The sequence below is a fragment of the Manis pentadactyla genome, chromosome 10 (assembly GCF_030020395.1).
Source record: "Manis pentadactyla isolate mManPen7 chromosome 10, mManPen7.hap1, whole genome shotgun sequence".
Lineage (NCBI taxonomy): Eukaryota > Metazoa > Chordata > Mammalia > Pholidota > Manidae > Manis > Manis pentadactyla.
In genome coordinates, this window is record NC_080028.1 from 45,343,277 (window position 1) to 45,356,926 (window position 13,650).

A 13,650-nucleotide genomic window follows, 5' to 3' on the forward strand; every position below is an offset into this window, starting at 1 on the left:
TGATTTGAAATGCATTATCAGAGAAGTATGTACATTTGCTTTGTTTTTTTAATGTCTTGATAACTATTTAAATATGATTGATTTCCCAAACTCAATGTCCTACAACTCAGGAATGGCTAAACAATGTGGGGTGAAACCATACAATCCAATACACTGAGACCTTTGCATACACACAGCACCACAACCGAACCGCAGGTGCTCAGAAGTGAGGTTCAGACTGCTTCGGCCTGCATGGCTCCAGTCATGTGATGTTCTGGAAAAGGCAAAGTGACAGACAGAGAACAGACCAGTGGCTGCCAGGGGAGGAGGGGGGCTACCCAGGAGGGCACGAGGGAACTTCTGGGGTTTGACAGAATTGTTCTTTATTTCAATTGTGTATGTGAGAGTTACATGACAATATGTGTTTATCAAAATTCATGAAACTGTACAAGCAAAAAAGTAAATTTTACTACATGAGAATTAAACCAAGAAAAAATACAAAAGTACATCACAAAAATCTTCATATATATTCATGTGTGTCTGACTGCTTTCCTTTGTAATCCCATATGCATTTTATGTTTTAAGAACATTATTCTGAGGAGACCTGATTGGAGAGAAAAAGGATCTCGTTTGGCACATGGCCTCTAGCATGAGAATGGCTCACTCAGCGTTGTATTAGCTGTGTAACCTTGGGCAGAACACTTAAGCTCTCTCTACCTTAGTCTCCTCGTCTGTAAAAAGGGTACAAATCAGTGCCTATCTCACAGGGGTGCCTTAGAGGAGATAAGTTCTACTTCCTCATTTTCATAAAACACCAAGAAAAGTGCTAGGTAAGTACTCAGAACTATAATAATGGAGTTGCCCTATCTGTATCTCCCACTAAATTACAGACCCTCATGGGGCAGGGTAATTTCTAATCAGCTTGGCACCCACCCCTAACATGAGAGCCTGATAACTCAAGAGGTCATTAGGTTCCAGGCATTTAATATAAATGACTGATCTAGGTAGTCAATGTGAGAACACAGTTCAGTGACACAATGAAAGATGGCACTGGCAGGGAGGGCAATAGGGCATGGTGGGGACTGTGGCAAACTGCACGGCATGTTCCCCATTTAAAGGCTGCAGTCACCTCTCAGTTCCAGTTGATTCCTGCCTTAGAAAAGTAGGCATTTAGTGTTGTCAGATCTTTGAGTGTTTTGAAAAAAGCCAAATTTGTTGGTGTTTCCTGTGAGATCTTCTCATTTCTAAATGCCAGCCACTACTTTTGGTCTCCACTGGTGTCGCGTTGATAGCCAGGTCCTACTTACCATGGTGGCACCCAAGAGGGTTGGGCTGACCAGAAACACTGGGGCCAGGAACTTGCCCCAACTTCTTTCCCAGAAAGAGTAGGTCTGCCCAGCAGACGATCCATAGCAAAAATCCCAAGGCCTGGAAGATAAATACATATGCATCTTACAATGGAAAGCACCAGAACTTTCCTGAGCACCCCTGCAAGAAATTCAGCCTCAGGGGAGCCAGCCAGCTCCTAAACTATCAGTCACGGTCCCCAGATACAGCACATATCCTCTGTAACACAGACAAGGCTTAGGAAAGGTGAGCCACCCTCTGGGTCATCACAGGCTGGGCTGTAACCAGTGTACTAGGTTCTCCTACATGAAGTACGACTGTCTGGTCACCTAAAAACATAAGTGCTGGGTGTACAGCCCATCTACCTGCAAGCTCAGCACACTGCATAAGGCCTCCATGCAATCAACACTGATTCAATGATATTCACCAACCAACTTACTGGGGCCCACTATGGGCCACATACTTTTCAAGGTGCCAAGGATACAGCAGAGAATGAAACAGAAGTCCCCTGCCTTCACAGAACTGAGATTCTAGAGGAAGGAAGCAGGCAAGAAATAAACTGAAAAATACAGACTATAAGGCCAGTAAGAGATGGAAGGAAAAACAAAACAGGTAAAATGGGGTGGTCAGGGAGGACCTCCCTGATCAGGCAACATCTAGGTAAAGAGCCAAAAGTGAACGTTTGAGAGAAAGAACAATCATTCAGTGGGATTAGCCCGGGCAGAGGCCCTGAGGTAGGAATATGTGTGTTAGTTGGGTTGCTGCTGTTGAATGAACAATGGACGTAATGAGAGATGCCGGAAGAGGAGCTGGAACCAGATAAGCTGAGGCACTGTGAAGACTTCTGGATTTTGAGCAAGGCTGGACAAAATCTGATCTACATTTTAAAGGGAGATGAAAAGTACGAAATGCCCCCACAGGTGTAAGAGGAAGACATTAGACCTAGATGAGGACAGGAAAATAGCCATTTCGAGATAGATAGGCTTGAATTATGGTATGAACGGGATTGTTTAGATGAGGTATTACAAGCTTAGAGACACTGAAGCTTTCCTGGGTACCAAGAGCTTACGGGAGGAAGTCTTTGAAAATGTGGTTTTAAAAAAGATCTGAGATCCATGCTAAGTCAAGAGGAGCATGTGGGTGGAGGAGCATAGTAGGTACACGCTCTTCACGTGTCCTCCCAAAAGATTCTTCTTGCACAGGAAAACAACTGTGCAGTGGAGAAACCAGACGATACTGTGACCAGAGATCAAAATTAACCCAATCAGCTAGGGGCAGATGGACATGATATGATGCTAGATGTGAAGTCCCCAGAAGACACGGCTCACCCTGTGCAGCTTTCCAGCCAGAGTGCATTACCTGAATCTAGTCACGAGGAAACATGCACGACACAGCCCGAGCTGAGGAACTTGCTCCAGAATAAGTGGCCCACGTGCTTCAAATATGTCAACGTCACAAAACACACTGAAGAAACAGAAAGTCTGTTTCTCTCAGACTAAAGAAAACTAAAGCGACAACGTACTCAGTGCAGTGCATGACCTTGGACTGGATCCTGAGAGAAAATGCTAGAAAGGACAATAGTGGGACAATGGGCAAAACTGTAGTATAGACCAGAGGTTGTTGTTTTTAAAACTATCATGTCCATGTTGAATTTCCTGAGTTTCATAACTACTATTGCTACTGAAGAGAATATCCCTGTTTTGAGAAAAGATATACTGCAGAATGAAGAGATGCAGGGCATGGGGGATGCTTCCAAGTCCCAAATTGATGCAGGGGTTCTTGTTTGTGGAGCCAAAGAGAGAGCTTCACAGTCAAGGTAGGAGAGCAAGGTACAGGCTTTTATTTAGAGATACAGTGAAAGGACAGAGCTCCTGGCTCACGCCAGGAGTGGACAAGAGAGTCCGTCATTGGTGCGTTGTCTAGGGGGTTTTATAGGCAGTTGAGGATTTTTTGAGAACATGAAAAACCTTAGGGGTGGGGACTTGTTAAGTGGTTCCTGAATATTAAAAATTAACTTAACTGTAAGGATTTTCTTGCCTTGATTTCTCTCTGGGACACTGGCGCCTTGGTCTGGGAGCATATCAAAAGGCTGCCTGCCCAGCCCCCAAGGTGGGCTGAGGTATTGTCTACTTGCTAAAGAATCTTGCCTCTTGAACTTCCTGGGTGTTAAAATGCAATCTTATCTTTAAGATGGAATTCTTCCTGCCTTTTACCATGTCATCTACAGCTGGGTCTGCATGCTAAGTTAGTTGCTCAGTTTGCAAAATCACCTTGTCAGATCTGAAAGAGGAAAGACAGCACATAGGCCTGGGTCTTTTAGCATGCTAAAGTGAATCTTACACATGGTTACAAATGATTAGCATAATAAAACATGCGCTACTCTTCTTTATCTGGGGAACATTAACTGATCTCAGTGAAGAATGATTCTAGAGCTCAATGTTTAACGTAGAGTTTTAGTAGGGGGGTTTCCTTGCATGTAGTTACATTGCTCTGACTGCAAATATCCTGCCCTGCCCCCTCCAGAGGCTTTCACCCTACTCTGACTACATCCAGGGTCCCTGTCTCAAAATGATTCAGAAGAAATAAATGTGTGTATGGAGAACAGAAATGAATGATAAAACAAATATTGCAAAACGTTAAAAATTGGTGACTGTCAGTAATGGGCACACAGGCCTCGGTACACTTGGTACACTTGGCATCACTCTTGCAACTTTTCTGCAGTCCGACATTATTTAAAGATAAAAACTTTTTTTTTTTATTTGCAAGAACATGGATGGAGCTGGAGGACATTATGCTCAGTGAAATAAGCCAGGCGGAGAAAGACAAATGCAAAATGATTTCCCTCATTTGTGGAGTATAACAATGAAGCAAAACTGAAGGAACAAAATGGCAGCCGACTCAGAGACTCCAAGAATGGACTAGTGGTTGCCAAAGAGGAGGGGTGTGGGAGGGTGGGTGGAGAGGGAGGGAGAAGGCGATTGGGGGTATTATGTTTAGTACACATGATGTGGGGGGTCACGGGGAGAACAGTGTAGCACAGAGAAGGCACATAGTGAATCAGTGGCATCTTGCTGCACTGATGGACAGTGACTTTAATGGGGTATGGGTGGGACTTGATAATATGGGTAAATGTAATAACCACATTGTTTTTTCATGTGAAACCTTCGTTAGAGTGTATATCAATCATACTTTAATAAAAAATTTAAAAAAAAAGACAATGTGGTCTGTATCCTGTTGGTGGGGCTTGCCATTGACCTTTGAAGAAGTCAGCAGAGTCCAGAAGAAGTGCCTCTGGGATTATGATGGGGATTATATTCAATCTACAGTCGTTATAGGAAGAACCATCCAACTGAATCTTCGAATACGTGAACACGTCATCTGTCTTCATTTATTCAAGTCTTCCTTAGTTTTTCTCAGTAATGTTTTTTTAAAAATATTTTATTAAGGTATCATTGATATTCAATGTTATGAAAGATTCACATGAGCAACATGGTGGTTACTAGATTCACCCATATTACCAAGTCCCCCCATCCTCCATTACAGTCACTGACCATCAGTGTAGTAAGATGCTGTGGAGTCACAATCTGTCTTCTCTGTGCTGTACTGCCCTCCCCATGATCCCCCTACATTATGTGTGCTAATCATAATGCCCTTTAATCCCCTTCCCCCTCTCTGCCCACCCACCCTTTCTCAGTATGTTTTGTTGTTTTCACTGAAGTTTCCCAGCGGTCCCCTCCCCATCCCCTACACCCGAGGGAACAGTTCCCTACCCGCAGGATGCAGCGTCCTCTCCCTAGCAACAAGGTTCCCGCCGTAGAGCGAGCAGCTCTAAGTCTGAGGAACGTGGTGTCGTAAAGCCGCGGGTGTCGTAAACCAGGTGCGGTGCGGGGAGGCGCTGGACGTGGCTGGAACCTTCGGACAGTCGCAGGAGCAGAAGGATGGTCCCAGGTGTCGGCGCGGAAAGCCGACGAGCCGGCGGTGCAGCAACGGTGAGTAGCAGAGGGAACCGGGGAGCGGCGGAGTCAGGGGGAGCCGGGCAGCCGGGGCGGCCGGAGCAGGGACGGCCAAGTGGAACGGAGCGCTCTCTGCCCCGCTCCGCTGCCGTAGCTGCCGGAGCCGCGCCGCGGCCGCTCCGCTCTCCCTGAGCCGTCGTGTCTCTTCCCCGGTCTCTCTCCGGCTGGCCGCTCCTGCCGCCGCTGCCGTCCCCCGGGACGGTTTGCCGCCGCCGCATCCCCGGCGCTGGGCGGGCGGCCGGGACGCGGCCGGCCAGTTTTCTGGTCTGGGCGGAGCGGGTTTTCCCCACTCTTTAGCCCCTCGCCGGGCCGGGCTGGGCCGGGCTGCGGGCTGCATGTCGGCGCTCGGGTCCCGGCGGAGCGCACCTAGGGTCGGCTGGCCACGGCGAGGCGAGCCCCGGGAGTGCGGTCCACGTTCCGTGGGGAGCTGGCGCGGCGGCCGGAGACTCCGGGCACGAGGGGGCACCTACTTGCCGTCGTGGGAGACCTGGAGCTGGCGGCGAGCTGGGCGGCAGGTGCCTTTGCGGAGTTACCTGGTCTCAGGGACGGGGAAGCACCACAGACGGATCCCCTCGCCCGGGAGAGCTGCTTTTCCGCGCCGGGATGCGGCTCTGCGTGGACGCCTTTTTTCTCTTTGGTGTTTTTGGGAAAGTTGTTATCCGGCTTGAGTCGCGGAGCGCTGCACCCGGGTAATGGAGCTTGGATGCCGCGCTGGGTCTGGGGTGGCAGGCGGGTGGGGGAGGGGGCGGACGGACCGAGGGTCGCGCGCGTCCGCTGCCGGCGTTGCATTTGCAGTGTTTATTGATTTGTGTGAGTTGCTTTCATGTCTGCTTGTCTCGGGGGCGATTCTGTGCTGTTCTCTACCTCTTGTTCAGTCAGCAGTGAGATGTCTGCTGATTGCTGTTGTCTGGACAGGTCCTGTGGGGAGAGGAGGTTGAGTTGTCCGCCCGGAGGCTGCGGCACTGGCGAGGTCCCCCACCCGGAGACCGGGTACCTGTTTGTATAGTAATGGGCGCAACGACCTTGCCGCCGGCTGCAGCCCAGGCTGTGTTAGGAATTTCGCGTAGGTTTCCGACCAAGCGGGTCCTTTTGGCTCCTGCGTTATTTTTATTTATTTATTTATTATTTTGGTATCACTAGTATACACTTACATAAGCAGCATTGTGGTTACTAGATTCTCCCCATTATCAAGTACCCACCGCATACCCCATTACAGTTACTGTCCTGCGTTATTTTTAAAACGAGTTTTTAGGACTAGGGCAATACAGGTGCCTAAGGTGGTGGGATCGCTGTACCTTCCAGTAAAATGTGGAAATGTGTGTGTGAGTGCCAACTCTCTGCCGCTACCCAGACTCTCTGGCTCCCTTTCTCCCTCCCCTCCTGGGTGCGAAACGAGAGTTTCTGTAACCTTTCCTGGCAGTTTTAGATTTTGTGTGGGATTTCCTGTCTAACAGCAGATACCAAGATTTTAACTGGTTCATGATGTTTCCTTCCAGTTGTAAACATTTACAATGTATTGGGCTGACACTGAAATCACTGCTCTCATGAATGATTTTTAGTTGTTCTAGTAAACATTCGCTTTTAAAATTTTTTATTTATTTTTATTTTGGTATCATTAATATACACTTACATGAGCAACCTTGTGGTTACTAGATTTCCTCCCATTATCAAGTCACCACACATACCCCATTACAGTCACTGTCCATCAGTATAGTAAGATGCTATAGAATCACTAACTTGTCTTCTCTGTGCTGTACTGCCTTCCCTGTGCTCCCCCCTACATTATGTCTGCTAATTGTAATGCCCCCCTTTCCCCCTTTTCCCTCCCTTCCCACCCATCTTTCCCAGTCCCTTTCCCGTTGGTAACTGTTAGTTCATTCTTAGGTTCTGTGAGTCTGCTGTTTTGTTCCTTCTGTTTTTTTCTTTGTTTTTATACTCCAGGTATGAGTGAAATCATTTGATACTTGTCTTTTTCCGCCAGACTTATTTCACTGAGCATAATACCTCTAGATCCATCCATGTTGTTGCAAATGGTAGGATTTGTTTTCTTCTTATGGCTGAATAATATTCCATTTTGTATATGTACCACCTCTTCTTTATCCATTCATCTACTGATGGACACTTATGTTGCTTCCAATTCTTGGCTGTTGTAAATAGTGCTGCGATAAACAGAGGGGTGCATATGTCTTTTTCAAACTGGGCTGCTGCATATTTAGGGTAAATTCCTAGGACTGGAATTCCTGGGTCAAATGGTATTTGTATTTTGAGTTTTTTGAGGAACCTCCATACTGCTTTCCGCAATGTTTGAACTAATTCACATTCCCCCCAGCAGTGTTAGGAGGGTTCTGCTTTCTCCACATCCATGTGTTGTTGTTTGTCTTTTGGATGTTGGCTATCCTAACTGGTGTGAGGTGATATCTCATCGTGGTGTTAATTTGCATTTCTCTGATGATTAGAGATGTTGAGCATCTTTTCATGTGCTTGTTGGCCATCTGAATTTCTTCTTTGGAGAACTTTCTCTTCAGATCCTCTCCCCATTTTTTAATCAGGTTATTTGCTTTTTGATTGTGGGGGCGAATGAGCTCTTTATTTATTTTGAATGTCAGCCCCTTCATCAGATATGTCATTTGTCAATATATCCTCCCATACTGTAGGATGTCTTTTTGTTCTACTGATGGTATCCTTTGCTGTACAGAAGTTTTTAGTTTGATATAGTCCCATGTGTTCATTTTTGCTTTTGTTTCCCTTGCCCGAGAAGATATATTCATGAAAAATTTGCTCACATTTATATTACAGAGAGTTTTGCCTATGTTTTCTTCCAAGAGTTTAATGGTTTTCTGACTGACATTCATGTCTTTTATCCATTTTGAGTTTTCTTTTGTGTATGCAGTTAGACAGTAATCCAGTTTCATTTTCTTACATGTAGCTCTCCAGTTTAGCCAACACCGTTTGGTGAAGATGTTGTCATTTCCCCATTGTATGTCCTTGGGTCCTTTATCATATATTAATTGGCTGTATATGCTTCGGTTTATATCTGCGCTCTGTGTTCTGGTCTATTCGTCTGTGGGTCTGTTCTTGTGCCAGTACTAAATTGTCTTGATTACTGTGCCTTTGTAGTAGAGCTTGAAGATGTGGAGCATAATCCTACCTGCTTTCTTCTTCCTTCTCAGGATTGTTTTGGCTATTCAGGGTCTTTTGTGGTTTCTTGTAAATTTTAGGACTATTTTTCCTTTTCGTTGAAGAATGCTTTCAGTATTTTCATAGGGATTGCATTCAATCTGTAGATTGCTTTAGGCAGGATGGCCATTTGACAATATTAATTCTTCTTACCCAAGAGCATTGGATGAATTTCCATTTCGGAGTGTTCACTTCAATTTCTTTCATGAGTGTCTTGTAGTTTTCAGGGTATAGGTCTTTGACTTCCTTGGTTTGGTTTATTCCTAGGTATTTTATTCTTTTTGATGCAATTGTGATTGAATTGTTTTCCTGATTTCTGTTTTTGCTTGTTCATTGTTAGTGTATAGGAATGCAACAGGTTTCTGTGTATGTATTCTGTATCCTGCAACTTTACTGAATTCAGATATTAGTTCTAGTAGTTTTGGAGTGGATTATTTAGTTTTTTTTAAGTACAGTATCATGTCATATGCAAACAGTGACAGTTTAACTTCTTCCTTCCCAATGTGGATGCCTTTTATTTCTTTGTGTTGTCTGATTGCTGTGGTGAGGAACTCCAGAACTATGTTGAATAAAAGTGGGGAGTGTGGGCATTCTTCTCTTGTTCCCGATCTTAGAGGAAAAGGTTTCAGCTTGCTGTTAAGTATGATGTTGGCTTTGGGTTTGTCATATATGGTCTTTATTATGTTGAGGTACTTGTCCTCTGTACCCATTTTGTTGAGTGGAGTTTATTCTTTATGGTATGAGATATGAAGGCAGTTTTATCCACATCCAAATGACCATCAGTTGCTCTAACTCTATTTATTAAAAGTCTGTTCCCCAGATTATTATGGTTTTGTAATCATAATATAGTCACACATCATAATATATCATGTTAACCCTAAAGGTCTTCCTTCCCCACACTCTCATAGGATGCTAACCTGGAACATTACCCCGCTGGGAGGGAAGGATAAGGGACCCTGTAAGTGCAGACTGTGTGGCAGTCCCTCTGCGGGACATTTGCATGTGCATGTCTCAGTGAACTCCCCAGGGACCCATCAAGGGAGAAGATGGGGGTGCAGAGACGAAACGACTTGCTAATGTTGCACAGTTGAGGGCTGGGAGAGGCCCCTCTTCTGCATGCCATGCTGGGCTTGCTCAGCTGAGCCTGGGGTCCTAGAAACTCACACTTCTTTTTTTTTTGGTAGTTGACATTTAACATTAGTTTCAGGTCTCCAATATAGTAATTCATGTATACATTACAAAATCACCAACACATAAGGCCTTCCCCAAGGCTCTCAGACCCCTTCCCTCCACTGCACACCCCCTCATCACTTCCAGCCCTGCCCTATTTCCCATCTCCAGGTGTTTTATCCTGTTCCTTTAGCCCAAGTGCCAATGAAACACCAAAGGGAAGAGCAAGTGACCAGGTTCCCAGAGCTGTGCTACGCACCTTTTCATGCATCGAGCTGCTGAGCCATCTGAGGTCAGAATTAATTAGCCCTTTAGATGATGAGGTGATTAGTCCAAAGTCCCCCAGCTGGGAGTGCAGGAGCAGGAGCCAGTATAACAAGGCTGTGGGTTTGAAGGTCAGAAGGTAATTTATAAGGGACCCTGACCATTCGCAAATTCTTTTATATGGCAGCTAGTATTCCTTCAAAATAAGTATTCAGTATTTTATATGCATAAGAACTTACTGAGTACCTACTATGTGCAAAGCGCTGGGCCTAAATACTTCACACCCAAGATCTCGCTGAGCCCTCACTGCCACCCAGCAAGAGCACCCATTTCACAGACGCGACGACTGACCAGTCATCTAATCGCAGTCAGTAAATGTTTGCACCGACACTCCCTCCCTACAGCCCATCTATCTTGGAAACTCTCCAGTGCTTCCCTCAAGTACCTCCCACCATTCTCTCTCTCTTGGCCACACCTAGCTTTTCCTTTTGCCCCTCTTGTACCCTGCAACTGAGTCTTCACACAGTAGTCTGCACTATCTTTAAAAACACTAGACCATCTATTTTAAGTATGGTATTTCAAGCCAGCATATAGGGTGGGGCTTATTCAATAAATGATATTAAAATAAATTTTAATTTGGAGAAAAAACACCCTAGACCCTGTCATTTGCTCTATTAAAACCCCCTCATGATATGTCCAAACTGCACCCCCAGTCTGCACATCCCCACTTGTCCTGACCCCTGCCTCCCATCCAGCCACTGGCATGTCCTGTCTGGTCCAGTCTTCGGATGCTTCAAGCTCTTCCCTCCTGGGGGCTTCTACACATACTGTCCCTTGGTCTGGAGTGTTCTTCCCTCAGGTTCCCACTGGGCCTTTCCACCCCCACCCCACCAGAGTTGCTCTGCATTTTATCTCCTTGCTCCTTTGATCTTTGTGACTGACAGGTCATGTTTTCATGTTTGTGTTTTCTTTCTCTGGACGGGGCCATCCATACATGTCCTCTGTGTTCTCAGCCTGTGTAGCCCCTGAACACACTTCATTCCTTGGCAGCCTCAGAGAGGTTGATCACCAGTCCACAGTCCCACAGAAGGATAACAGGAGCTAGGATTCAGAGTCAGGATGCAAAATGCACATACCTAACCCCTCTTCCCACCTGTTCCTGCCATGCTTCTGGACTGTCTTCTGTGTGTGGATCTCATGAATGGTTGTGGGTACATTCCATTCCATATGTGTGCACACTTGTGTGCATGAGTGTGGGAGTCTATAAGGCAAAGGAGGGCTCTACCCCAGTAGGGTGTTGCCTCTCTACTTGGAAGGCTTCTTGGGTGTCTCCACCTCTCATTCATTTCTTCCCCGAGTCGGCATCAGCTACTTTCCCGAGGTCCTGTCACAAGGCATGTCCCTGCTCCCCACACAACCTCTTCCCTGCTTTGTGCTTCCCAGCCAGACCCCAAATGTGACACCTTTAGTGAAATCAAAAGGCCAACCCCAGCACATTGTGAAAGCTTTAATATTGCATAGAAATTGCTGTAGTAACATGTTCCTTCAAGAAGTTTGACTTCCCCGTTCTAGCATTCTGCTCATGATTGTGTTTCTAATGTGGGTGAGACCAACACAGGAACAAGCCATGGAGAGCCTTCTCAGCTGTGTTTCTGCCCTAAGGGATAGGAATGGGAAAGGGTCCCTTAAATAACAGTGATTCACAATGTCACTTAACTCTCATCCTTTGGATTTTGGACTGCTCGTTTGTAATTGAATATGGGATAGATATTAGACTGTCAAGGTCCTTTTGTCTTATGTGAATCCATCCATTTATCATCTACCCATCCATGAATTCACCCAGTCCATCCATTTATCCCACATTTAATTTCATTCTTTTATACTTTATTCAGGCTACCTGTCTAGTCCGTCAGTCCAAACAACTATTCTTCCATCCATCGATCCATTCGGTTACGCCATTCATCCCATCTACCCGTTCACCTACCCATTTGTCCATCCACTAGTGATTTAATCATGCACCCAGCTAGCCAGCCTCTAACCAATCCATCAGACCAGCAGTGCTCCCATCATACTCATACATCCAGCTCTCCATCCGTGTCCAGCCAACTCACCATTCAGGCGCCTGGCACATCCTTCCAGCCATGCTCCCATCATACTCATACCTCCAGCTCTCCATCCTTGTCCAGTCAACTCACCTTCCAGGCCCCTGGCACATCCTTCCAGCCATGCTCCCATCATACTCATACCTCCAGCTCTCCATCCGTGCCCAGCCAACTCACCATCCAGTCACCTGGCACATCCAGCCATGCTCCCATCATACTCATACCTCCAGCTCTCCATCTGTGCCCACCCAACTCACCATCCAGTCACCTGGCACATCCTTCCAGCCGTGCTTCCATCATACTCATACCTCCAGCTCTCCATCCGTGCCCACCCAACTCACCATCCAGGCCCCTGGCACATCCTTCCAGCCATATACAATGCCAATGAACCGTGTTTACCCAACCAGCTGATTTGTTTCCCCTACTAGCATGTCAGTTCAGTTCAGCTAATCACATCTATGTGACTTTCTAGTCATTCAACTGATAAATTTTGTCCCTGCCTCCGTCCAGCTACCATCTGTGTGTGGAGCCCTTCTATCACCCATCCCTCTACCTCATCAACTTGGTGAATTATTTAACTACCCATCCATATTTCCAGCTAGCTGATCTCCATCTGTCCAGCCTCCCAATCATCCCATTCAGTTTCCCTGCAGAGCCAGTCCATCAATGCATTATTATACAGCTGCCGTAGTTGTTCTCCCTGTCACCCTTGCCTGTGGGTCCTCTGTGTTCTAGCGTGCAGCCGCAGGCTTCCCCTCCCTGCCCCCAAGGCCCAGCAGCTGCTCTTCCTAGTCTGGAGGCCTGTGGTCCTTCCCCCTCCACTTATATGTACCTGAGTTGCACCCCTTTGTTTTATACACCTGCCGGCTCCTCTTGACCCCCTTCCTCTTGTTCATCTTTCCCTTCAAATTCTTCATGTCTTAGGATAGTTGCAGGAGTGGGCGGTGGGCCGTGTGGGGTGTCTGCGACACCTGATTGGTGGGCTGGGGCCTGGCCCCTGTCGTTGGTGGCCAGGTGGGCTGCAGTGGCCAGCCGGGCTCCTGCCACAGCTGTGCCTACAGTGGGGGAAGGTGTGGCTTTGGGGCCGACAGTGGCTCTAGGGCTGTGTGTGGGTGACAGGAAGGCTCTGTGTCTCTGTGTCCATGGGTGGCCACGCTTGGAGGAAGCTCCTCCTCCTCCTCCTTTTCCAGCACACCCAGCTTTGCAGAGACTCTGGCAGGCCCTGGTTATATAGGTGGTGTTGATTGTGAGGGCACAGGCTGCGGGGTGAGACAGATGTTACACGGTCCCCTACCCCTTACCCTAGCCCCCAGGGTGGGGCTTCAGGAACACTTTGGGGGAGTCCCGCCTTTTAAGAGTAGGGAGCCTTGGGTCACACTGAGCTGGATCTGCATCCTAGAGCTGCCCCAAGTCTCAGTTTCCTATCTTTGTAGAATGGGGACAATCAGAATACCTGTGTCCCAGGGACTTCCGGAGGAGTTAAATGAGAGAACCCATGTCCAGCAGATGGCTCAGGGCCAGCCCACAGCGAATGCTCAATATACACCATCTCAGCTGTTTACTTCCCACCTAGGTAGCTCGGAAGCCATGCACAGCCC

General features: G+C 46.9%; 1 protein-coding gene across 2 annotated transcripts in view; it reads left to right on the top strand.

The window, feature by feature from the left end:
* Nucleotides 1–5,252: 5,252 nt before the first annotated feature.
* LOC130679060 (olfactory receptor 6C74-like) overlaps nt 5,253–13,650 on the top strand; it is a 102,599-nt gene continuing 94,201 nt past the window's right edge. Inside the window, exon 1 of one of the 2 annotated variants that reach the window (XM_057486780.1) lies at nt 5,253–5,315. The gene's annotated coding sequence lies outside the window, so the exon portion shown is untranslated. The remainder of the gene's footprint in view (nt 5,316–13,650) is intronic. The other variant, XM_057486781.1, reaches the window with a different exon arrangement.